The following is a 27,967-nucleotide window of genomic DNA, read 5'->3' as shown; positions in this document are numbered from 1 at the left end:
GAACTGAAGTGGCAGATGTGATCCAGAGCCAACCATCAACTATCTGATGATACTAATGTTTATGCAACTTATTGCAGCAGTGTTTTGCATTTAGTGCTGAGTCTTCCTAGAATAGTGGAGGATGTTGTATTCAATTCTATTCAACATTATTGTCATTATACGAGTACAGGGGTGCACAGTATAACGAAATGCATTAGGCTACCTTTCCTGTGTGTAAATGTAGAACCTGACACATTGCAGAAGACAACAAGTGTGCAGTATACAAAGACAATAAATAGACAATACAATAGGCTATGGACAGTAACACAAAGTAACAGTAAGTACTTACAATAGATTTGAGGGGAAGTAGTGCCTAAGTGTCTGTACATATGTGCATAATATTGCAACATGAGGTAGAGTTCGGTAGACTTGAGTCTTGGAAAGAAGTCAAGCAATAGTAATAATAATTGGAACAGATGGCAACTCAGAGAAAACGTAAAGTGCAGTGTGCATGGTTCATGTAGTGTTCATGGTCAGAGAATGTAAAGAATATAAAATGCAGTATGCATGGTCTGTGTAGTGTTCATGGTCTGGCGAGTGCTGTTGGCATGACCAGTTTAACAGCATGAGAGTAGAAGCTGTTCTTGAACCAGGTGGTTCTGGCTCAGATGTTCTGATATCTCCTGCAAGATGGCAGCGGGTAAAACATCGGTAAAACAGTGGTGGCTACGAAGTGTAGAGTCCGTGGTGATATTGCTGACTCTCTTCAGGCATCTTTTGTCATAGATGTCCTGTACAGATAGGAGGACTGCTACTGTGATGAACTGTGCATTTTTTGCCCACCTTTGGCACATCCTTCTGTTCTGCAGCAGTGGAGCTGCCATACGAAACTGTAATGCAATTGGTCAGGATGCTCTCCACTGTAGACCTGTAGACGCTGCAGAGGAGTTGGCGTGGTACGTTGGGTCTCTTCAGCATCCTTAGGTAAATAATTAATGGTTGGGCCTTTTTAACGAGGTGTGATGTGTTCAGTGCCCAGGCGAGATCCTCAGATATGTGAACTCCATGTAATTTAAAGGTGCCCTCTCTTTCCATCGTGGTCGATGATCAGCACTGTGTGAACTCTGCCCCCTTTTCTGAAGTTGGGGATAATCTCTTTGGTTTTGGCCACATTGAGGGCAAGACTGTTGTCTGTGCACCATTCTGTGAGATGTTTCACCTCCTCTCTGTATGCTTCCTCATTGTTGTTGAGGCCCACTATTGTCGTATTGTCAGCAAACTTAATGATGGTGGTGGAGTAGTGCTTGGCGATGCAATCATGGGTGATGGTGTAGCGCATTGGTGGTAGAACACAACCTTCTGGATAGCCTGTGCTGAGGGTGAGGGTGGGGAAAAGCGTAGCTGCTCATCCTAACAGACTGAGGCCTGTCCGTGAAAAAATCTAGAGTCCAGCTGCAGACTGAGTGACTGATTCCAAGGGCTTGAGCTTGGAGATTTGTCTACTGGAGATTCATTCATTCATTTGAACCACTTGATAGGTTCAGGGTCGCGGTGGGTCCAGAGCCTACCCAGAATAGCTAAGTGCCAGGCAGGAAACAACCCTTGAGGGGGCACCAGTCCTTCGCAAGGTGACACACTTACATTCACTCACAAACACACGTAGGGACAACTTTGAACAGCACCCTTAGATAAGGGTTCTTCTCCTCCAGGTGGAGGGCGTTGCCAGTGCTGTTGCATCTTCAGTGGAACGGTTCGCCTGGTATGCAAACTGGTGAGGATCCAAAGTTCTTGAGAGGTATTCCTTAACGTGAGTGAGGATGAGTCTTTCAAAGCATTTCACCACGATGGGTGTGAGTGCTATGGGAGCGATAGCGTAGCTGAATGAGAGTGCAATTGTTATAGCAGCAAAGGGACAAAAAAACTACCACTGCCCTTGATTTCAAAGGAAACATTGCCATATAGTGTGAAATAAATATATCACTTATAAATAAGTGAAGGCCAGCACAGGCTTCCTCTGAAAACGTAAAATTCGCAACCACATTTCCTTGGAACTCACACAAACACAACATAGACAGTTCAACACGCTTGGAGAAGAACACTAACTGCCCAGTTCTGTTAGCGAATTTTAATTTTAAAGTTTAATACTGAATATTGGCTAGCACTGTCCTGACTGTTTGAGAAATGGGAGGGTACACTGAGGCCACCCAAAGACAGTAAGCTCATCATCCAGACTGAACCCGCAGCCTTCAAATGCTGGGCCAATGCTTAGACAACCTTGCCACTCAGTACTGTATATGTACTTGACAGGGAGAAGATCAGCACCAGCCCAGCATTCCCAAATCTGGTCTAAAACAAAGTCTTAAAGTGTTAAGCTAAACAAATAATGCCTCACTACACCATGCATATTAAAGTGCTAAATGGAGATCTCTTCCTGCAGCAGATGTATATTTAGACCGTTAAAGCAAAGCAAAAGTCAAGATGCCTTATTAAGTTGTTTTTACTGCTCTACATTTCCTTTAAATCAAGTGAGAACTAGGTTAAAGAAGTACAATAGTAACAGCCTTGAAAATGTAATTCAACATAAAGGTAAAAGGACATTAAGTGCCTCACTTTCATTAGCACTAGGTTAAAGAGCACAGTATTTATAATGACTCTATGTTTGTAAAACCTTTAAAATGTACAGTAAAAAATGAATTACTAAACATTAAATGTAAGCTTTATAATGCATTAATTAATATCTGTTTCACCAAGTTACACTTCTGCTTGCCTTCTTTGTCCTGAATAACCTCCCAGCTCTAAACCAATTAAGTGTATTTAATCAGAGGTTTGTATTAACCTTTCTCTGCTTTGACTTTCATAAGCTAAAACAAAAACCACTGAGACACTTACCAAAAACTCTAAGAGCACAGAGGGAACAGGACAGAAATTGCTCTGCACAGGGTGCAGATAATTGACCATCTTTAGCGGGTTATTAGAGCTGCATCTCTTTAGAGGTGTATTTTCAACTACAGCTGCGTGTGCAGTAAGCTAAAGTAATTAAAATGGATATCAAATGGTATTAGGAGAGCTTGATTATCATTACTTAAGCTGTGTAAGCTTAGCAAAATCCTTTCGCTGCACACAGCCAGCATGTCTGCACTGAATGGTAGAGTCTATTGCTATCTGCTGCTGTAGGAGTATAAAGAACAAAAAATATATTTATCTACATATGCATTTTTGGCGTGTACAAAATCGTATCATTGTCAAGTGTACCCTCCCATTTCTCAGACAGTCAGGACAGTGCTAGCCAATATTCAATATTAAACTTGAATTCGCTAACAGAACTGGGCAGTTAGTGTTCTTCTTCAAACGTGTTGAACTGTTGTTCGTGCGTTCATGTGAGTTCCAAGGAAATGTGGTAGATTTTACATTTTCAGAGGAAGCCTGTGCTGGCCTTCACTTTCCAGCTCGATCACGTGATTTATGTGACTTCTAGCTAGCAAATGGAACTGTGATTGGTTAGTAGCTATATTTATTTCACACTATATGGCAATGTTTCACTTGAAATCAAGGGCAGTGGTAGTTTTTATCCCTTTGCTGCTATAATAATTGCACTCTCATTCAGCTACACTATCGCCCCCATAGCACTCACACCCATCGTGGTGAAATGCTTTGAAAGACTCATCCTCACTCACGTTAAGGAATACCTCTCAAGAACTTTGGATCCTCACCAGTTTGCATACCAGGCGAACTGTTCCACTGAAGATGCAACAGCACTAGCAACGCCCTCCACCTGGAGGACAAGAACACTTATCTAAGGGTGCGTTGGCAGCTCATAACATTATGACATAAGTTGTCCCTAGGTGTGCGTGTGTGTGTGTGAGTGTGTCGCCTTGCGAAGGACTGGTGCCCCCTCCAGGGTAGGTTCCTGCCTTGCACCCAGCGATTCTGGGTAGGCTCCGGACCCACCGCGGCCCTGAACTGGACAAGTGGTTCAAATGAATGAATGAATCCGCACTAGACAAATCTCCAAGCTCAAGCTCTTGGAATCAGTTACTCAGTCTGCAGCTGATCGCCGATAAATTTTTCCAGCGAAAAACCGATCTTTGAAAACTGGGGCGTGGAGCCATGTTCAGTCCAAAAAAACAAAAACAACACACGAATATAAGATGAGTAAACAATGCAAAGCTTCAAGCTTTAATCAAGCTGAGCCGAGTCAAGCAGTGCAGAGCAGGACTCATGCAGTGGAAAAGCACCATTAGACTTCTGAGGGAACAATAATATACAAGAAAAGTTTAGATTGAATATTGATTATTAGATAGTATATTGACAAATGTGGTCATAACTACTAAAATAATAATGTGACTGAAAAAAAATACACTTTTTCACTGTGCATCAAAGTGGAAAACCTATGCCTCCTTGTCACATGTGCTTTGATGATTTTAGCAGGTTACTTCTTTCAAGCCTACATAAAGTGAGAAGTCAAAAATTTCCAGCAGTCATTTTGAAAGCATTGACAGTACAATAAGGTGTATCCCCAAAGCTTTCTGGGAACGGCTGTGGTAAAACATGTCACTTGCCGAGTCAAAGTGGGAACACTGTCCAGCTAATGAAAGTGAGCAGCAGCTCACACAACACACCAAAAACCACACAAAGAGCAACTGCAACTTCAGTGTTAGATTACAAGGCTAGGCTAACTAATGAGACATGGCATTTGAGTGCAGCAGTGGCAGAAATAAGGACAAAGGGCGAAGATGCTCTGTATTCAAAATTTCAGATCCACCATTTGGGCATAAATCAATATGATTTATTATCTTAATATAGTACAGCAATACAACAAAAACATATTCATTACAAATACCGCAATTCATTATGCATTTCATACCAATATAACAACGTGGAATCAGTCTACTCAAGTGTGAAAATGCTTGGTAGTATTCTAATCAAATTAAAGGTAGTTTGTAAGCCCATGCTTCAGCTACTGGCTGCTTCATGTTTGATATCCAAGTTTACTTTAATTACATACAAACTGATATCCAAATATGCTCCATATAAATCATGTTTAATTTCATGATGTTTTGCTATGTAAAAATATATTCATTTTGTTCTTCATTCTGTATTTTCACTCCTCCTCAAGCAAATGTTGCCTCTCTCTGTTATGCTAATTGCTGAAGTCACAGTTTCTACTATTCAAAAATGTTACAGTATTGGCAGATATGCACAGGATAAAAACTGGATGTCAGCATTAAACCACAACTGCCATATGAGGGCATGCTGCATATACAGTCATGAGTGTAACATCGGTGAATTGATATAAGTCAGGTGTTACACTGCAGTGAAACATGAGGAATAAACGTAAAGCTAATCACTGCATATGAGATCAGTAAATAACGGCAACAAAATCATATTGTTTCTAAATATCAGGATAATATCATATTGTAGGGTCTCTAATGAATCCCACACCCTCCAAATTACAAAAACAGGGACTCAAGAACGTCATCATTAAAGAAGTAGTTCGGGTTCGATATCAGCATGGGGTCATTCGGTGTTAAGAGAAGTTTGAGAAGCTCTGGTACAGTCCAACATCTGACAAAGTTCTTAGCACATCGAGAGACTGGTGGATTTATGGCAGTGTATTTCAGCATTAATAAAAAATGAAAGTATAGTGCTCTCCTTCCCAGGGGGAGGGTGGTGAGGATGGTAAAAAACTCTGAACCAATGCTGCATTCCCACATTCACCCATATCTAGCGAGGGGCTCTTTAAAAATTCATTAATTTACAGCAAAAATAGATTAAAGCACCCAGCTGAGCAAAACTCAAAATTTGGCTCCTGAATAACATTAATAATAAAACAGCTCCCCAAAAGCCCAGGGGGTTCTGCCTGAAGAAACTGTGTTGGCTCTGTTTCACCTACAGCACCATGAGAATAATTTATTTTTAATAATTACTAAAATAATACTTTACATGTTATTTGAGATTAGCAAAAAATGCATCACAAAACAATACATGTCCTTCATGAAGAGTTATTTCTGATCAGACTCTGGCCATGTCAATCTTCTGTTGACTCTTACTGGACTGTCACTGATCTGACGGCTGTCTTGTAGCTGCAAAGCCCAAAAATACACAGAAGTGCAGTTACTGTAATTGCTCAGGCCAGTTTTAAATGAGTTTCACTTAAGTGCAATTATCCCCTCTGATCTTTCACATAAAGAGACTTTTTTTAACACAGAAAGTAGGCTCACACAATATGACTTCAAACAAGATTCAAATTAGAATCAGGAAAGCATTTCCAGGAGAGGAATGGGTTCATAGCTCATCTGCATGCTAGAGATACACCACCAAGATAATAGAGACTGAACTACTCTAGTCTTCTTCACGTCAACACTACATAATATTGGGTTTAATACAGAACATGCTAAACTGCTTTATGCATTCCTCTTACATACTGCATTTACCATTAGTGTTGCACAAAACAACTCTTAACACTATCTACTATAATATTTGTATTTCAATACTGGAGTTGATTTTGATGATGAAACAAATTTGAATAGCATTCTCTTTTCTATTAAAACACTACTAAAATAGGCAACCACTAAAGAAAATGGGAAAAGATTACTTGTGTGAGATTATTATTTTTCAATACTGTGCTCATTATTGCAATTGGACCAAAAGCAAAATAATGCCTTATGCATCTCTAACTTTTGATTGAAAAGCTGAGCAAAATGACCATATTGTTGCTGTCCAATTAAATATGCCAAAATAGTACCTGTAACCTTCTTAACTTTTCAGTGGAAGCCAGTGTAAAAAGATTTTTTTCAGAGTAACTTTGAAACATTTCTATTGGTCCATTCATCATGAAAGGACAGCTGCTGTGTTCAAATAATATAGTAAACTAGAAATCCACAAACACTGTTATTGTGATATTACGTCACAATGTTTATCTAAGCATGCATTCAATATCTCTGCCCAATCTGATACTTATATTTTCCACACTTTCTGCACTTTTACACAGTACACACTTCAAGCCCAGTGTATCTGCTTGACACTGAATATCTCGCATTAAGAAACTGCCTGCATCCAAGCTGCTGCATAATTTTCTTTAACACAAAAGTAAGCAAAAGATTTTGTAACTATAATTTTCATTCTTACATGAAATTATCTAACATGATTTTTATTCTAAAAGTCAATCAGCTTTCTTGTCATCACAAGGTGGGTTTCTATCCAAAACTTTTGCTTATATTTTGCATAATAAAGAAATGTCGGCAGAAAAGACAAATGCAAAATGAATCGTGTTTCCATCCAATGCACTTTTGCGAACAGACTTCAGATGTCGTAGGGCCCCGTTATCAGGGACACAAAAAACACAAATTATAACAAAATGCAGGATTTAATATTTTTTGGGGGGGCATCTGTGTTATTTCTATGGTATAGAGATTGTTCTTAACATTTTGGGTGGAAAGTAAAATGCTGTGTGGTCTCTGACTATTGCGCAGTGCTGCTGTATGTCTACCATATTCAACACATGCACAAATAAGAATCTCGGGTGCTCTTGTAAAAACAGAGTGGTAAAGTGCAGAGAGGAGAGAAGAGGAGGGAGAAACAGGGGGAGTCCATTAAAATCCAGTGGTCGCGGGATCAGCCTGGAGCTCTGGCATGCGCTGTGTTGTAAGTATAAAACAGCTGAAATAACTTAATTTATTCAAGAAACCCTGTTTTACCCTTTTGCATGTTTGCGCTTTAGCAATATTCTAACTTTCCTACCTCATCCAAGTGTAAAATTATTTTTTGCAATATTTAGGTGTTTTGTTTTCTTATTTTATTTTGGCCTTTTCAGCCCAAAACACAACACAGCTTTTATTGTCCAAAAACGGAGGATTGGTGACCCTAATCACATCCTCGACTCCACTTCACTTCGCTTTGTGCTCACAGACAATGCAGCCTGACAGCGTACCACCTCCCCATGGTAATACCGTATACCACGATAATATTTTGAGATGGTATGAAGGTACAAAAAATGTAGATACCACCCATCCCTAGTTAGAAGAGAGAGGTAGAAACATGTAAACAGACAAAATACTCAGAAAACACTTCACTCTGCTTTGTGCCCACAGGCTTTAGAGGTTTTATCCTATAAATATGTGTTTTAGCCTCAGTTCGCTGCAAGTCACTCACTAGCAACAAACTCTGTATATTCAAAAACCCAGAAATTAAAGTATATTATGTATCAGATAAACTTGCAGAATCGGCATGGAAAATGTTTTCCTTTTGTATCAAACATCAATAAGTTGTAGCATGATATGTTGCATTTAAACTACTTGATATTGCTCATATAAAAACAAATAAATATTTATTCCATTTCTCCCTCCCCCTAAACATGGCTATTTTGCAATGGTCATTATGCGAATATGCACAATAAGTTTAGCTTACAACATGAATTAATTAACTACAAAAAATAAACCAAACCAGACACGGCCATTTCTGTAGAGCCCGCTCACTGTTAATTGCAATGAATAATTTGCATCATTTTTTTAATAAAAATAGTGCAAAAATCAAGCTCTACTGAAGCCCCAACAACTCTCAACACTGTAATCAAATTAAGACATTCAAAAGTCTTTCAACAGTAGCTTAATGAACACAAGTGTGGCTTATTGTTACTTAAACTAATTAAAAATGCAGTTAAATGTGTTTAGTAGCGTAATTCGACTGCGCTGTTGGGAGTATGGCTAAAATCTCATATAATAATGAACCATCACAATTTGATGAGTCACAGAATATTTAAAATCCTGCAAATCTAAAAAAATAAATAATAAATTAAAAACTAAAAGCAAGGTGAAAATATATTTTGTTCAAAATTTTCCATGCTGCTCTGCACTACACCTAGCTAAAAAGGACTACACCTAATTACATTCTAATGAATGTGAAGAAGACCAGTGTTCCCTAGAATTATGATTTTATACTTTTACCATATTGTTAATCTCTTTGCAAAATATTGTTTTAAGCATCCTCGATTGCTAATAATTAAACTCAGCTCTGAATAAAGAATATCGTTCGACGACTAGTGGCTACCTGATGGGTGAGATCTGAGCAAGGGGAAGCAGTGCATTTAGTTAGCCTGGAGCCCATTTACCAACAGGGGTCTGATAACTCCATCTCACGGACGGCCATTTGAATAATCACTTCAACAAGGGGAAAAATTAAAAAGCCTCCGAGTGAGACAGGGCCGGGCAGACGGCCACTGCTGAATCACAAATAAGCTATTGGTATGCGAAAGGTGAGGAAAGGCTGTCTTTTAGTCTTCCACGTCAGTCCACAAAATCTATACACACTGCCATTAATTCATGCCGATTATCTGGCATGCAGAAGAAAATCTGTAAACCTCTTGTTGTTGTTTAAAAAGTCATGTGTAATTATAAAAATACATGTCAAATACTGTTGTGACATATTAAGACTCTGCTAATAATAATTTCATTCTAAAAACATACATTAAAAGTTATTTTCTCAAAGTGTGAATTAGCAATGATCAACTTGCATTATACATGACTTTCGTACATACTTATACAGTGTGTACGAAAGCCTGATGGAAACACCTGTGTAGCAGAGCATATATTAATATTCTGTTTCATTTAACATTTGTTTACACTTTCTAATTTAGGGCTGCCCAATCCTGGTCTTTGAGATCTAACTCTAATCAAACACACCTCATCCAGGTAATGAAGGCCATCAGGGGCATTTGAATATTAGAGCTGAGTGTGTTGGACATGAGATCTCCAGGACCAGGTTTGAGCAGCCCTGCTCTAATCTGTTATTTGAAATCTGTGGTGTTGAATGAAAGACTGGTAAGTAACCCTTCAATGTTGACTATTTTTATTATTATTTACTATTTTTTAAAATGTAAATTATCAAACACTCAGGGGATTACTTAATGCGTTATTGTAAATGTATTAAAATGAAAAAACAGAAAATGCAATAGAGTTAATACTTTACAACAATAAATCAAAATCAAGCTGTAATTAACTCCAGAAAGCTGTCAGCACCTTGTTTAATCACAAGTCCTATTTCCACAGTCATCCATAAAATAATTTGAAGAAACACAATACATAAGCCTACTGTTATGCTGCAATGTACTTGAAGTTGCTGTTAATTGTGTTTGAAATTCAAATATATCTGCACAATATGGAAAGTAAAGCTGTTTAAAAATGGGAAAACTATGCCATATCTGTCACCATATATTTGCACACAGAAGCAAGGCACTTTTCAGGCAAATAAAAAAATGCTAATAAAAACATTGGATAGTGGTTTTATTAACCATTTTACCTACTGCCTGCACTACATGCAATTAACCCTTATGTCATCGGTCAATTGTTTAAGCACTTAAAATATCCACAACAAGCTGAGTAAGGTCTCAGTAAGCTAACATTCAGCAACAGGGTATTTTTGACAGTATTGTTGATCTAGGGTTGGACAACAATACGATCCCAATATATATTGCAATATAAAATGTTTCAATAAAAATTATACAATTTTTAAACACAAATCCAAGAAGTTTATGTTTGCTGGTGATGTCATGTTTCTTTTGTTCTTGGGGGTTTTTCTGTGGCTTAGTGTTATTTATACCAATATCTGAATTATATCGTATAGATTGGAATTATCGTGATATCGTGATATACATTTTGGCTGTATCATACAGCCCTCTTGCCTTCATCCACTCTCATATTAAAGTACCCTGCACTGTGGAAAATGGTCTAGTCCATTTAAGCTCTGGGTTAAATCTAGCTAATTGTATTGGCTGCTGATACACATTAATAGCAAGTGGAAAAACTTAATTCCCTCATGGAATAATCTTTGTGTTTCTTTGTGTAGATTTTGATCCATCTTGTTTTTAATGGCATAGAGAACTTACTTCAAAAAGTATGTAAAAGTAAAGTAAATCTGACAAAAGAAGAGTGAACTCTTTGAAAGAACATGCAGTCTAAGAGACCACTTGTTGGAACCACACAAAACGATGAAAGGAAAAGAGAGAATTTGTTTAATACAATGTAAATCCAAGCAAACATGTTTTTGTGCAAGTACTGGGCAGCACAGCTGGAGAAAGGTTTCACTTTCTAAAGGTAGGACAAGCTCTCATTAATCAACTTAGCAAAAAAACAACATTTAAAAAAATAAACAAAAGGTTTTGTGCTGAAACCTTAGAAAATAGTGCGCTCACTGTACACCATCTGACAAAACCTCATCACATTAAGCACAATATGCAGAGAGAGCCAAAAAACACGATGATGAAGCATCAAAGGAAGAGGCTAAAGAGGATCTAGCTATAAGATGCCAGCCCATCTGGTGTCTAGCCTATGGCATCGTTTAGTGAAGATGGAGTAAAGTGGGAGGAATGCAAAATGCCAGCAGTTTCCAGGTAAGTTTTAGCAGCTAAGCGGCAGGATGCTAAGTGTGATCCCTTTGGGCACAAGGGATGCCAGACTGTACACGATGCTGTGACAAAAACCTTCACAACATCCTGACATGGGAATGATTAGTGCATACCACAACAAATGCCTTACAGCTTCCATTCTGTACCATTTAACACACAATACAGCTACAGGATGAAGCCTAGCAATGATGAGGAGAAAAAGAATTAATAAAATGCATCCACATGCTAATCCTAGCATTGACAATGACAAAATTAACACAAGTAGAAAAGAGGCCAAGACTCTTAATAAATGTAAACAATTGCCCTTTAACAAACAAGACTACGGAGAACACTCTGAAAAGTGTCATAAAGGATATACGATCCACATGAAATAAGCATTTAAATGTATTATTGAGCACATCATTAACATTAAATTAGAAATAAACTTCCAAAAGTTAAAAAAAAAAACAAGTCTTAATATTCCCTAGAATCAAAACGTTATTTAAATCTCTGAATCTTTGTTATAAAATGTGATGATAGTAGTGAACAGTAACAATATACAGACATTAAAAAGCATTCAACTCTTGTCATTTGTACACATTCAAATAAACTAAAAAAAAGGCTAATGTTTTATATGATGCTTAAAAATAATCCTTTAAAAACTGAAGTTTCAAATTACTCCTTAAAACCAAGCACTCATTTCCTAATGCACCTAGATCTCCATACAAAACGTCAGCGGTTTCAACAGAGGAACTACCAGGCGTGTTCTGACATGTAAATGACAGTTCAATCATTTTGTGTTTTCTGAGAGCGTACAACCTGAAGACAAACAGGTCTGGTGCTAACTTGAATCTTTTACAGACACTACTGTATTGATACACACACAGGGGAATCAGCTCTTATACGTAACTCCTACATTAAAGACTTGGAACCAAATATTTGCTTATGATGTGATGTGCCTTTGAGAATGTTAAATAATATTTTAATAAAGTCTTATACAAAACAGCCAAAAAATACAAAATATTCAGAGTGCAAGTACATTCTGTGAGCGTACAAGAGGAAATCCTATCACTGTCCATTTTATTTTTCATGACAGGCAGTGGGCAGTTTTGAGCAGACAGTCTATGCTGGAAGTAAGCAATGTCTCAGCAAGGGGAAATAAAGCAACAGATAAGTGCAGCAAAACTAAGATTAGTCAAAAGAACTAAACACATGTTTCGTATGCACCAATGGGGCAGATACGGTCCCAAAATATACGGACGGCAGAGTCAGTCCACGAAAAGTATTTAACATACGCATAGGGGCCATGGCACAAATAACTATATGCTAAAAAGATTCAAATCAGAAATATACTTTGCATAACACAACATTATCATATATGAAAATAACTCATTACAGGCATCAGAGAAATCTGTTACTGACAAAATGGGGAGATTTATCTCAGTTCATAATATTGACTTAGTCTCCATGTTTCTCTTTTCTACTCGAGTGAGTTACTTGCACAGACACACAAATGCAAAACACAAAGTAAAATCCACAACCTTCCATTTTGTCTCTTTTATCAAGCCATTAAACTAGTCAGAAGAGTTTGAATTACAGCTGAGGTCTTAGTGGGGGTCTTCAAGTGCAGGCTCCAAATATGATGTGACCTTTAACATCTCTGGCATAAACGTTAATAAACAACTTTTGTCACACTTTACAAACAACAGGTGCAGCAAACAGGGTATCACTTCACCTTTAACTTAATGATACTAAAGGACACTCTTTTCACAACACAAGGCTCCAAACTTCTCAGGACCGTGCAAGAAGCATCATTATGTACTCCTTGTAATAAACAGCATTCCTCAAATGCCAAAAGGCATTGTAAATTCAGACTGTGTTCTGGCGTTCTTGCAATAACTCTAAAAATTCACTGCGTATTAATGATTTGAGGTGCTTGCTCTTGAATCTGATGTTGACTGCAATAAAAAAGTCTTATCAGGTGAGAGCATAAATGTGTCTCTCTCTTATGGGGAGTGCAGAACCCCCTCTCAGCTGGAACCCTACAGTGGGTTATAGATAACAGCTGTTTGTCTGTGCTTCATGTTAAGATTTCTGGAATACAACCAATACTTTTGGAGTTTGAAGGGTTTCTGTGCTTTCTTGGTTGTAGTAAAGGCTTGTCCTGATTTCTGCAGACAGTCATATGCAAAAGTTTAGACACACTGGATCATACTAACGTTGCATGTTTTGTTGATTTTCCAAGTGAAAATTAGTACAGAATGAGAGAAGAGAGAACTCAAATCTTTTCATTATACTTTAAACAATGTGTGATGATTACCTGAATGTAACATATTGGCAAGAACACCACCACCTGGGCCTGTGCAAAAGTTAGATACGTGTTATCTATTTGATAACTTTGGCTAAGTTTAAGAACATGAATACAAACTCTGCAGGAAAATCTTCAGTAAATTCTGCAGAAACGTGTCACACACAAGGGTGATTCGTTTAAAGGATGCGTCAACTTTTTTCACTTAGAAAATAAACCAGAACATGTGAGTGGATCGGGGAGTCCCTACGTGTGCATATGACTCTAAGACAGATCAGTCAGATGTGTGGATTACCTAAACTAGTCTTTTAAGAGTCAATGCTTCGTGACAGCACTACTAAGTTAAAGGTGATTTCAGAAACAGCTGGCCTGAACTCCTCAGCTGCAGTCGCTTGGCGGGAGAATAATGTCCAGTTTGCAAGCAGTGGCTCCACAAACTACAAAACTACAGCGTCACGGGCATCCCGTGCCTCTTTCCCCGTGTGATATGCAGAAGTTTAAAGCGCTGTGTTGGGCTCAGAGTTGGACTGTGTTCAGGACGTGGCTGAGCTCTGCTCACTCTACAGCAGGAGCTAAGCTAAGCGCTAAGCTAAGCTAACGCCGCGGCTTTTCTCTGACAGCTGGCGGCTTTTCAACACAACTTCTGCCCTCCGCTGTCTGAGCTCCGTCTCCCGCCCCAGACAGCTCTCACCTCAGCGAACCAAGCCCCCGTGAAAGCGAAGAAAAATAGAAAACCCCCGCCCCTGACCTCCAGCCGAACCCGCGGCACAACTTCCCCGCCCACGCCGAAAAACTCGCGCCTTCCCCCGGCCTCGGTCTCAACTTCGTTCCGCGGCGTTAGCCTAGCCGCGTTAGCAGGCGCTCCGCTCCGCTTTCACTTACCGGGGGTTTGCCCTCTCCTCTTTCAGCTGCGACTCGACTCGGCTCGGCTCGGAGCGAGGCAGCCCGGCGCTTTACCGCGTCCCCTCCCCTTCCTTCGTGGTGAAATAAATAAAACCAAGCTCCGGGTCTCCCTCCAGAAGCGCCGCCGCTTTGAGAGTGCGTATGCGTGTGTGTGTGAGTGTGTGTCGTTGCTGCGGTGGAGACGTCTCGACTCCGCCGTGTCTCAGCGCCGCTGCAACTCTCTCCGCCTCCACAGCGCAAACAGCCAGGCCTCACTCACACGTGAACCGACTCCGTTGAATCGGTTCGTCTCAACAAATGAACCGAACCGATTCATGAGTCTCGAATTCCGTGGTTGGTAGAATCTAGAAAAGATCTGAAGGCACAGACCACCAGAAGTGTCGTCTGGAGTTGATTTCGAGGACAACATATCGGTTTTAGGCAGAATGCAGTTCTTGAAGAACTTTCATGAAGGCTCAGCAAAAGCCTTTAACCCAAAGACCATCTCCACAAAACATAGGAGGGTAAAAAATGGATGAGAAGTACAAGGACAGGGAATTACCACATAACACATGATCATCAGGAAAGATGGTACTAGGGTGCACTACGGGAAGTAGGCACTGTGTGAACCCTTGGGTCCTGGCATTCATGTGGAAATCACATTGGTATGTACCATATTTCTTAACACCGTTGCAGAAAAGTACACCCCATTCATAACAACAATATTCCTCAATAGCAGAGGCCTAATTCAGCAGAGTAATTCTACATCCTGCCACATCACTAAAATTGTTTAGAAACTGTTGAGTTACATGACAAGGTTTTAAGGTGTGGACGTGGCCTTCAAAATCCTTAAAACTCAGTCTGACGGGATATATGGGATGGGGGGGGGGGGTTGATATAAGAAGGGCCCCACCTTGCAATGTACAAAACTTCTGTAGTTCCAAATTCCAAAAGACATCTTCAGTGTCCATGGCCCAACAACTCAGAGCTGTTTTGCAGCACAAGGGGGTCTTACAAAATATTAAGCAGATGGTTGCATTGCTATGGATGATTGATGTTAATGGTTTTAATACTAAAGGTTTTAAGGCTTCAACAAATTATTATAACTGCTTCCTCTACACTATTTAGCCAAAAGTGAATAGTTATTTTACAGAACAAACTTTTTTTTTCAGAACAGACTACAGGAATCTCATCACTTTATCATTCTTTCAAAAACTACCATGTGTAAGGGTAGATAAGGGATGAGGGGTGCGGACTAACGGAGGGCGGACGCAAACGCTAAGAACACAGACTTTATTTAACAAAACTCAACGAAACAAACACAACAGGACTGGGGCATGAAACGAGCGTGAAACGAGCAAGAGAAACGAACAAGAGAGACAAAGGCGACTACAAAGAACACTACGAAGAAAACACCTTAAGGAACAACTCGAACGAAACAAGGTACAATGAACGACAACAGGAAGTGAGGGAAGGGGACTTAAATAACACAACAAACAAGAAACACCTGAAACGGATAACAAGGGAAAAGATTAGGAGGCGGAACAAAGGCGGGGCATGAAAGTAAACAAAACAAAGCCATGTGCTAAGAAAACGGACCAGACGGGACGTGAGTGTGACACCATGTTATTATCAGATATTTTTCAGGTCAAATTTTGCTACAAGATCAAACCCAGCTATGGGCAATTTTCACTGATTCATTGTCTGTAAGCACTTATCCATTCCAGGGTCACAGTGGGTCCGTAGCTTAGGCAGAATCATTGGGCGCAAGGCGGGTACACACCCTAGAGGGATGCATTCACTCACACCTATGAACACATTTGAGTCGCTAATCCACCTCCTACCAGTGTGTGTTTTTGGATCGTGGGTGGAAACCGCAGCACCCGGAGGAAACCCGCGCAGACACAGGGAGAACACAACTAACGCTCACAGACAGTCACCTGTAGAGGGGCTCGAACCCACAACCCCAGAACCCCGGAGCTGCGTGACAGAGACACAACCTGCAGCACCACTGTGCCACCCTTATGAGCAATATATTATATTAAAATACTCAGTGTTATTTTAGAATAAGGCTACACATAAATGTTTATCCATGGCTTAAAATCTGTATAGTAATGATTATTAGTTATGCTGTACAGGAAAATATTTTGATGGGTGGAAAAATTATCCCTATGGTACTGGAGAGACCAGTGAAGAGTCTAGGTAGATGGTATAGTGTACCAGTAAATGATACTGAGCAAGTTGTGGGACTAAAATCTGAACTGGTGAAGGCTGTTAATTGCATTGATAGATCATGTTTGCCAGGGAAGTTGAAATTGTGGTGTCTGCATATTTGGTGGCCATTGACAGTTTATGATGTTTCAATCAGAAAATTAGAGAGGATGGAAAAGGTTATGAACAAGGCCATAAGGAAGTGGCTAGGGGTGCCACAGTGTTTAAGTAGTGTGGTGTGGTATGGGAGAGGGGTACTGGAGTTACCACTCATAAGTTTAGTTGAGGAATGTAAATGTGCAGAGGTGAGTCTCAAGATGATTTTGTCAGGATCAAAGGATGCAGTGGTAAAAGCAGTAGCGATAGTCACAAAAGCAGGAAGGAAGTGGAATCCGAAAATGGCCGTGCAGGTAGCCAGGATCTCATTAGAGCTAAGGGATGTGATTGACCAAGTACAATGTGGAAGAGCAAGCCTTGGGTCAGGTGATTCGTGGAAAGCTTTTAGTAAGGCCACATCACCAGAGAGAAGGTAAATGATGACAAGATTTATTTGCGAGCAGGAAGAAGAGGCATGGTGTGCAGCAGCAGCGTCACAGGCAAAACAAGGCCAGTTGTAGGCGATGGAGGCCCTTCCAAGCACCACAAAATCTTGGACAGTGGGTGTGAAAACCCTAGTTGTACAGGGGTTGGCGCGCTGAAGCTTGTAAGGTTAGTTTGTCATAGGGTCGGTATACATGGAGACATTACCAGGTGCTAAAATTATTTCATTCATTTATTATCTGTAACTGCTTATCCAATTGGTCCAGAGCCTACCTGGAATCATTGGGCGCAAGGCGGGAACACACCCTGAAGGGGGTGCCAGTCCTTCACAGGGCAACACAGACACACACACACACATTCACTCACACACTCAAACCTACGGACACTTTCAAGTCGCCAATCCACCTACCAACATGTGTTTTTGGACTGTGGGAGGAAACCGGAGCACCCGGAGGAAACCCACGCAGACACGGGGAGAACACACCAACTCCTCACAGACAGTCACCCGGAGGTGCTAAAGTTTTTAGCATGTTTGTTGGACTGTAAACACCTAGAGGTTAATGCATTGATGGCTGGCTTTTGTAATAAAATTGTTAGGCTTGTGTGTGAGGGGGAATGTTTCTGAGAATGTGCACAGGGTACAAATATTGGTAGATGGGGTGAAGCACGAGATTGGAAATTGCTGGTGGATGTAGGTAAAAATCTGTAGCCCCCAGAATGTATTGTGTTAACTACACTGTGGCCAGACATGGTGCTCTAAATTGAAAGTAAATTGATAGTTTATTTCATAGAGTTGACAGTTCCATTTTAGGTGGCAGTAGATGAAGGGTTCGAAAGGAAGAAGCTGAAGTATGCAGACTTGGCGGTTGAGGTGAGGGAACGCGGGTGGCAGGCACATGTAAAACCAGTGGAGATAGGTGTTAGAGGATTTGAAGCCAAGTCTGCCACATCCCTGCATGTGCAGTTTGGCATCAGGGACCGCAAATTAAGGGCAGCTGTGAAGGAGTTATTAGAAACAGCTAAAAGGTCTAGTCAGTGGTTGTGGATGAGGAAAGCACAGATTACTTGGGGAAATGCATTGCAGAGGTGCTATTGTGGTTGTTGGTGATATAGCACGTAAACTTCACATGCAAATGCTGGCACTGAGCATGCATTAACGGTGCCAGTGGGGCTAGTTACAGCCTTAGTCACCAGGGAGGCCAGTGTGGATTTATGTATTGATGGTAAAGGGAAAGGTAGGACTGTAAAGCTGGCTTGGAGTTGGGTGGGCTTAATGAGTAACCATAGCTGTTAAGGATTGCTGGCTGCTGATTGGATCATAAAAGGCCAAAACAGAGAAAGTAGGAGTAGGATTCAAGCAACAGAAATTTTGTGGATGCAAGAAGGAAGAGAAGGTGGTGGGCCCTATGTGAAGCTCTAATGGATTGGCATAGGATATTTTACATCTTATCCTATCAGATGACATCACATACTTGCTAATAATTTTAACCATTTACCAACTTAACGACCAACAAGTTGTAATTTTATAATTTAATTATAATGTGGTTTACCTTACCATATGAAATGACTAAATTCACATCCTCAGGTCTGAGCTTATTCTTCACTGTGACATTTTCAGTAAGTTCTGACACTTTCAGTATTAGACAAAAAAGAGGTCAGCATCACCCTTTATACCTCTGTTCCAAAATTATTATTAATGATCTTTAAGGGGTTTACAACCTAGGGCTGGACAATATGGCCAGAATTTATATAACAATATACTTCTTAAATTTGGTCAATACGTTATAATTCAGATATCTATATGAACCGTACTAAATCCACTGAAAAACTTCCAAGAACAAACAAGAACTATGCCATCACGGCTTTGTCAATATTAATACTTTTAAACAAAATGTGAAACTGGGTGCTGAACTGACGGCAGTGCACTCTAATGACTGTCAGTCAGTGACTGATGCTGTAAATGTATACTGAAATATAAAAATGTGTTTAAAAATCATAATGTTATTCAAAGATTTTATATTGCGATATATACTGATATTTAACTATTGTTCAACCCTATTACAAGTTATTAATATCCATGTAATAAGCCGGTTTAAAACCATTTATAAACCTTTTAAGAGTAGTCATATTTTAAACTGATAACCAGATATGAACCATAAATGGAAGGTTTGTATACACCTGCACATCTGACATTTCTTCAGCATATTAAATGATGAAATAATGGCTTTGCTTCATTCTCAGCTTCATGATTTCTGGGAAAAGATTACCGTAGACTATTGGAAAATTGCTTTACGAATGTGATTGCATAAAGCCACAAAAACATTAGTGATGTCAGGTACTGATTTTAGGTGAACAGATGTAAGTCACATACACAATTCCATCTAATCCAAAGTGTATTGGTTGGAGCTGCATCACTTCAAAGCCTGCAGTCCTCTTGTTCCACTGCCTAATGCTTGGGAAATGTATACTTTTCTAGCCCACACTTGGCATTGAAAATGGTGACCCAAAGATTGTGGGCCACTGCCCCAGAGCATCTAATTTTAATTCTGTTCTGCAGACACTGAAGCTGTGCACAACTGAACATTTTTCCACAATAGATACATCTTAAAGTAGCTGAAATCAATACTATTTGTGTTTAAAAAAAACTGGAAATATTTTCCTGGTTACAACTGTATCCAAAGCAGTTAAATGAAAACAAACCTGGGCCCAGTTTCCCAAAAATGTCTTAATGTTAAAATCATCTTAACAGGGAGAGTTTAATGTAATGTTCACTCTACCACTTAAGGTGGACATTTATTCATTCATTTTATGTAACCACTTTATCGAGTTCAGGGTCTATGTGGGCCCAGAATCTCTGTGCACAGGAAGCACACCCTGGGCGGGGTGCCAGTCCATCACAGGGCATCACACTTTCTCACATTCACTCATACACTCAAAACTGTGGACTCTTTCGAATAGTCAGTCCAGATACCAATATGTGTTTCTGAGCTGTGGGGAAAAATTAATGAATGGTCTAATTTTTTCTTCATATGAATTAAGACTTTTTTTTTTCTATTACAACGTAGACCATGGTGATCAGGGTGGCAGTGGGTTCAAAGCCTACTTAGAATCCATGTGATACAATGCAGAAATCCACCCTGGACAGTATATCAGTCCATCACAAGGCATAAACAGCTTTTTGTTGCCATTTTTACAGCAGTGCAATGTAATTGTGCCTCCACCTTAAGTGCTGGAGCTGTTCCAGAATTAGCCAAAAAAAGGAGGGAGGATACTAGTGGAGAGTCAGGTGCAACTGTGAAAAAATGTTCACATTTTGGCTCACATATTTCAGATCAACATTTTGCTTGGGCACTCAGACAAGGCTCTTCTCCCAGCTGTGGATATTGATGGAGGAGACAATGCTGTTTCTTCACTTTCCCCACCCCCAGTTTTTCTGCCAGGGATGGAACTGGTGACCTTTTTGTCCCAAGCCCACTTCTCTAACCTTTAGGCCACCACCATTCATCCAGTCACACACTGACACCTGATGACAAGTTTACACAGAAAATCCTCCTACTGGGTGGAAACCCATGCAGACAGGATGAAAACACATCAAACTCCTCACAAACAGTGAGTGACCTGAGTGACCTTAAAATTCTGAACTAACTTCAGTGCAGCAATGCTGCCCTATAATATTTTTATTACTGTTATTAATGTGTATTGATTAAGTCAGGAGATTTCACCAGAAATGTAAAATATTTTGTAATATTACAAACCGAGGGCAGCAATGGCCTTGAGCTTAGAGAAGTGAGCCTGAGGTAGGAGGGTCGCTGGTTCATTTCACAGGACGGGCAAGAGAAAATTCCTTCATGGCTGAAGTGTCCTTGAGCAAGGCACCCAACCCCCAAACTGCTCCCGGGCGCCAAGGTGGTCACAGCCCCATTCCAGCTGTGTATGTGTTTACTGCCCCTAGTGTGTGTGAAGAATTGCTCAGTAGTGTGTGTTTATGTGTTCACTACCACAATGGGTCAACTGCAGAGAAGTAATTTCCCCAAGGGGATCCTAAAGGTGTTCCTTCTTCTTCTTCTTCTTCTTCTTTTTCTTCTCCTCCTCCACTGCCTCAAACATTTCAGACAATTATTCAGGAACAACAACTAACCCATTATATCATCACATCATTTTTATTTAATAAAACCTGAAAATATCTTATTGTAACGTTGTAATATAATCTCTGAGAACTGGCGTATTTCTTCTCTATCGACAGAATTGTGTTTGAACAACAGACATTCGATACATTGAATCAAACAGTTCAAAAGAATCGGTTTGTTAACCTGGATCGAACTCACCATTGCTATTTCATGAACAGCTTTCATCCGGGTAATCGAGCGCGGCTGGCTTCCCTCCGTTGCGGGGCTCCAAGCTTCAGCCGAACAACGGAGCCCAGTTATTGTGAACCATTCCGCGCTACAACACTAACACGAACTAGAACTAACAGATTAGACGTCTGAAACTCTGCTCACACAGGACGCTTATGAAACATTAAATTAAATAAGATAAGAGTCTAATATGCAAGAAAATGTTGCCACCAATTTGGCAAGTATGTTTTGTGAGTAGGTGAAGAGGGGAAATCCCAATACTGTCATTAAGCATGAAACTCCTGCAGCAAACAGAAAAGTGTGCCAAAGGTGAGAAAGAAGATTCAAATACAGACAGGAGGATTGGTGAATGCCAAACTGACAACATTCATTGAAAAAAATGGGGGCCATGATACTGTTAACTGCATACATTTTTAGAAACACCACTTCTGAGTTTATCTTTAGATTATCTTTAAAATAATCACTAGATTATAGATACACTGTAATTCTGAACTCAGCAAATGTCAGAAGTATGCATTCATGTTTATTTCAAGTGTCTACAACTTCATTTAATGCTTAATACAACTCGAAAAATGTGCTTTTCTGGTACTCAACACTATTAACTAATTTAACCATAAATTCATCCATTGTCTATAACTAAGGTACCATTCCATCACAGGGCACCACACCCTCACATCTATGGACACTCTTGCATGGCTAGTCCCTCTACCAACATGTGTTTTTGCACTGCACACTAAACTACTCAGGGCAGTGACTCGGACAAGTCTCAAACCCACGACCCCAAGACTCTGGAGCTATGTGACAGTGATTCTACCTGTTGTGCTTCCGTCCCTTGCACTGAAATAAACTCATGAACCTGTCCAAATTCACTAAAAGCAGTGAACCTCAGACTATCCGTCATCTCGGGTGAAAAGTGCTGTACTGGTCTCTGGTAAATCACCAGGACTCTGCTAAATCAAAACTTTGCAGTTTCACAAACTCAAAAATAAGAAACTGTTGAAAATAATTGAATTGTTTTATTGAGTTAATCCTTTGAATACATCTTATGTTAGAATCACTCAATCCAGTTAATTACTTTGAACATTAGGGTTTATAGGGTAACAGCTGTTTGTCAGCGCGTTGTGTTTAGGTTTCTGCAAGAAACCCCTGGAGTTTTTACAAGTTACTGAAGTTTCTGGTTGCTAGGATGATGCATATAAGTAATTCAGATGTCAGGCAGATTAACTGCCCTTAAACACAACATACTGGTTCAATTGCCCTTTACTGTCCTTAAACTCAAAATACTGTTTCATGCCAGCACATTTAAATTGTCCAAGATTTATATGTATTTAATAACGGTAATTAATGTCCACAAAGCTTGCACATTAGTGCAATAGAAAGGCATTTTCAGTACTTACCCCATTACAGAAATTTCTAAAACACTCTAAAATTAGAATTTAGTTAATGTATATTTGTTAATTCACTTGAGAGTGAATTAAAACTAGGGTAGGTGATTTGTCTTAAAAAGAAAATTGTTATATTTCTCAAAATACTCTTGACACCCTGATAGCAGCCAGTAAGTTTAAAGATCTGATGAGATAAAGAAAGAGATTTGTTGTGTATATAAGCCAAAAAATATAGTAAAAACTGTAAGTATCTCATCCAAACATTTCTTTTGGACTAAAGAAAATAATTGAATGGCTTTAGTGACAATCTACTTACGCAATCTACAACCCAAAATACACACCCTCGCATACGCATCTATATATATATGGCAAGTGATGCAGAGGTAGCTGTTTTTATACTAGACAGGTAATTATATCATTTAACATCAATTTATCATTTTGTGTGTTTGTTTGTAAAATTTAATTGTCGTAGTTATGTAGCCAGAATAGCTGCTTTTTTGTAACGCCCTCAGCTAACTATCTGCCTTTGTTTATCTCGTTCGTAATCTGCACTGTAGTTTGAGCGAGTGATGGTTGGCTTTAAACAGGACGTGAGCTGAGGTGGTGTAGCTCGCAGGCTTTTTTGGTGACTATTTATATTCAGAGTCAGTCCAGACTTTCCTGGGGCCCTAAGCAAAAAACTTTTTAAGGGGCCCCCGTACCTGAAATTTGTGAGCCATTTTGTGATAGCTGCAGTAATTGAGGTGGAATGAAAAAAAAAAAAAAGAAGCAAACGTAGCTGTTTTTTCTCCAGCTTGCAGCTTTGTGTCACCTTAAATTATGCAGTAGTTTTGACCAGGCAACTGTAACTTCTTCACTGTTTAAGGTGAACAAACCTCAAATATGCCAGTGTTTTTGTGATTGTGTGAATATTGCGGCAGCATTTAAGGTGGAACTGAAACTTTGAAGACCTCAGCTTAGTCATTTTACAATGTGGAATGAAACAGTAAGAAAATTTAGAGTGCACTTGTGAGTTGGAGGAAGTTTAAACCAAGTTTTGATAGACCAAAAAAAAAATTCTGTTATTTCATTGACAATTTTAATTATATTTGTTAAGTATAATTTGGAATAATTTGGCAAATTTGGAACTTGCAGCACACTCAAAAAAAATTGTAATAGAGGCTTATTTACTTTTATTGCATAATACAGTTTCAGGTTGCATTTTTAGAAGCAGCAGCAGACTGTGTTAAGTGACAATGATTTTTCAAAGTACTCTCGAACCTATGTGGCTGTGTCCATCATTGTAGCATGAGGGTGAGTGCTCGATGGTCACGTATTCAGTTGTAGTTTTCGCCCTTGGTCTTTCCGTACTGAGATGCCACCCCTTACCCTTTGAATCTTTTCATGATATCATGAGCTCTAGACGGTGAAGTGCCTAACAACTTTGCAATTGTGCCTTGAACAATTTTCTATTCAAACTGATTCTCTCAAAATTTTGGCATCAAGCAATGAGCAGCAAAGTATTTACAAACACTGAACTTTTGGTAAATGCTCCTTTTATATCTTTTATTCACCTAATTATTAACAATTAACAAATTAACAAATCACCCATCCCCACCCCCAACAAAACATTTTTATTTAAGGGGAGTAACATAGTGTTTAAATATTCATATAATAATGGGGCTAACAATATAAACAACACAAACAAATAAACAGAAACTACAAAATGTTTTTAGGGAGGAAAAAACAGAACAAAATGAAACAGAACTCTGAAGCTGCTGCACATGAGTTTAAGATAAAAATGCTTAATAGCACAAGTGAGCTAGAGGGGTATAAAGCCCCTAGAATTTGTCTGTGGAACAGTAGGAGTGGAATTTGTGATCCAGATCTCATCCTCCAACATTAAATAAAGTTAAAAGGTAATAAAGTTAAATTTGATTAAATTATCCTGGCTGTAGGTTATCAAATCCTCACATAAGAAGTTCAAAAACCAGGTTTATAGCCTGTTACTGCAGCAAAGTGAAACTAAAATACATTGAATATATTTCATTTGAGAAGAAAAATTGACTGAGTCTACAAACATTTGTCAATATTGTGAACATTAATGTGTTATTTGTCATAATATGTAATACCCAGTAGTGCACAGCAGTATGTATTATGAAAATAGGATCCATTAAGCAAATACATCAGTAACAGCCATGGAGAACCCCTTTCTCTTACTGCCATAGCAACTACTGTAATGAGGATGTTAATAAACACAGACCTGTTATGAATATGCACTCAGTAGGAGTTGTAGTTTCTGGGGAATTCCTAGTCTTTAAACTGGAAGATCTGACTCTCAGGACTTCTGTGTCACCACTGCAGCGAGTGAGTAGAAATACAAAAGGTGTCGCAATAGTTGCACTTTTTATTTTGCCTGGAGAGTTACTTTATTTCCAAAATAGCTGAGGAGGACATGGCCTTAACTGTGGCTGCTTGACTGGAGAGAAGGGTTCGATTCAATCAATAATAAATTGCCTTACAATTCTACAACTTCTCCCTTGCCATGTTCCATATCTGCTATCCTAGTATCTGAGTATCTTAAAGGGCCAATGTTCAGTATTTTTCTTATTCAGTTTTTTTTTCATTTTGACAGTATAATTTTCCAATTCTTCTATATACCTTACAAATAAACATTCTTTATATTGCTGTGCCTTTATAAGAATATAAATCATATCCATCCAGTCCTTCATAGGGCAACACACACACTCATACCTACGGACACTTTTGAGTCGCCAATCAACCTACCAACGTGTGTTTTTGGACTGTGGGAGGAAAGCGGAGCACCCGGAGGAAACCCACGCGGACACGGGGAGAACACACCAACTCCTCACTGACAGTCACCTGGAGCGGTAATCAAACCCACAACCTCCAGGTCCCTGGAGCTGTGTGACTGCGTCACTACCTGCTGCGCCACCGTGTGGCAAATAAAATTGTATTAAAAATTAAACAAAGTGTTTCAGAAGTGCAATCCTGGAATAAGCATTGACGTTATTTACCTATTCACCTATCACTCACACACTCAACTCCAAAAGGTGTTTTTGGACTGTGGGCGGAATCAACAGCACTTGGAGGAAACTCAGAGGGACACAGGGAGAACACACAAAAATCTTCACAGACAGTGACCCTAGATAGGGTCTGAAATTTCAACCCCAGGAACCTGTAACTATATGACAGCAACTGTACCTGTTCCACCACTGTGCTGCTTCATATGGTATTCATTACATTAGGGCTGTGATATCGTCATCATTTATAAAATGGTAAAAAAAAAAACTCAATATCGTGATATTGGTGATCTGTGAGGAGTTTGGTGTGTTCTGCCAGTGTCCGCGTGGGTTTCCTCCAGGTGCTCCGGTTACCTCCCACAGTCCAAAAACACACTGGTTTGGTTATAAAATATCAGATGTACAATAAACCATGGTATTATGTTTGAAATGAAAGAAGCCTTTAACATTATATATTAAATGTATTTAATTGAATATAAATCATATTAATATAACATTAATTTTGTCACAATAGTTTGTTTTTTAACCAAGAATATAGTTATCGCCAAAATACCCTTAAACATTGTGATATTATTTCAGGGCCATATCGCCCACCCCTACACTACATTAAATGTAGAATACAATAATATCCTTTCAGTTTCTATATATGAATCAATGCAATTTATTATATGATATACACAGCCTTATCAATTATTCATTCATTAATTCATTCATTGTCTGTAACTGCTTATCCAGTTCAGGGACACAGTGGGTCTGGAGCCTACCCAGAATCACTGGGTGCAAGGCAGGAACACACCCTGGAGGAGGCACCAGTCCTTCACAGGACGACACACACACACACACACGCACACATACACACACACAATAATAATGATAAAAATAATGAAAACAATAATAAAGATATGGATTTGCTTCGCTATATCGCCACCATTAAGCCAATCAGTGTAATTTTTGTTGTCCTTTGAGATGTACACAAACTACATCTACCCTCCAAGTGGGGTGTCTGTATGACCTACAGTCTCTTCCACACAACGACTTTTACAGGAGAAAAAGAATAATAAGAAGAAAAACCATAACAAATACAATAGGGTTCAGCAAATACAACAAGGTTCAGTGCTTGAACCTTAATAATAATAACAATAATAATAGTAATACATGATAGTGGCATCAATCTGGGCCCACAATAACAGTGCTGGAAGCATCCGTCTGAGTTTTGCTAAAACCGAGTCCATTTCTACTTCAGTGTAATTGATGATGGTGGGTAATGGCGGGAGTCCGAGGCTGGCAGCAGTAGATGGAGGAGAGCAGCTGGTCTGATGTGGACCGCCGGAGAACCCAGCAAACAATCTTCCAACAATGGGCCATTTATTCTCAGAAAACAGTAAGGAGATATAGTTAATTTGGTTGATTGCAGTAGAAAAGCGTATTTGAATATTCTCGTTAGTTTTCCATTTAATTAATTGTATTAGTGACACCAGCATATCTGACTGTAACAGACTGACTGGAAGGAGGGAAACCAGAAGGAACACAGACATTAGAGTATCCTCAGACATCGTCATCCGTCCACTCCACCATCCTCAAACCAAAAGGATTGTGAGCACAGCATCGAAGAGCAAACCATCCAAGTTTGGAGGAGCCAATGTGGTTTTAACATAGTCTAGTTGGGTTCAGCTAGCCCATGAATATGGGCTCTGGGTGAGTTAGTACATGGCCTACAAGTGGGATACAGGAGGGCTACCTATATTATATGAATGTGAGCGGCCCAGCAACTCTCTCTATACAGAGCCCCATCTTAGTTTCATCACTGACCCTGGAGGTCATCTACATATGGACCCTACATTTAACCAGTGGACAAAACGTGCTAGCGTCCAGCTGGGCTTCCAATATTTGCTCCACAAGGAAGAGCT

The 27,967-nt window shown here is 39.5% G+C and overlaps 1 protein-coding gene across 1 annotated transcript in view; it reads right to left on the bottom strand.

The window, feature by feature from the left end:
• The window catches only part of foxj3 (forkhead box J3), a 153,356-nt gene extending 138,567 nt beyond the window's left edge, over positions 1 to 14,789 (bottom strand). Inside the window, exon 1 of the mRNA XM_066672262.1 lies at positions 14,547 to 14,789. The gene's annotated coding sequence lies outside the window, so the exon portion shown is untranslated. The remainder of the gene's footprint in view (positions 1 to 14,546) is intronic.
• Positions 14,790 to 27,967: the final 13,178 nt, after the last annotated feature.

Source organism: Hoplias malabaricus, chromosome 5 (genome assembly GCF_029633855.1).
Source record: "Hoplias malabaricus isolate fHopMal1 chromosome 5, fHopMal1.hap1, whole genome shotgun sequence".
Lineage (NCBI taxonomy): Eukaryota > Metazoa > Chordata > Actinopteri > Characiformes > Erythrinidae > Hoplias > Hoplias malabaricus.
The sequence above is the reverse complement of the archived record's forward strand: the minus strand, read 5'-3'. Positions and strand labels throughout refer to the sequence as shown.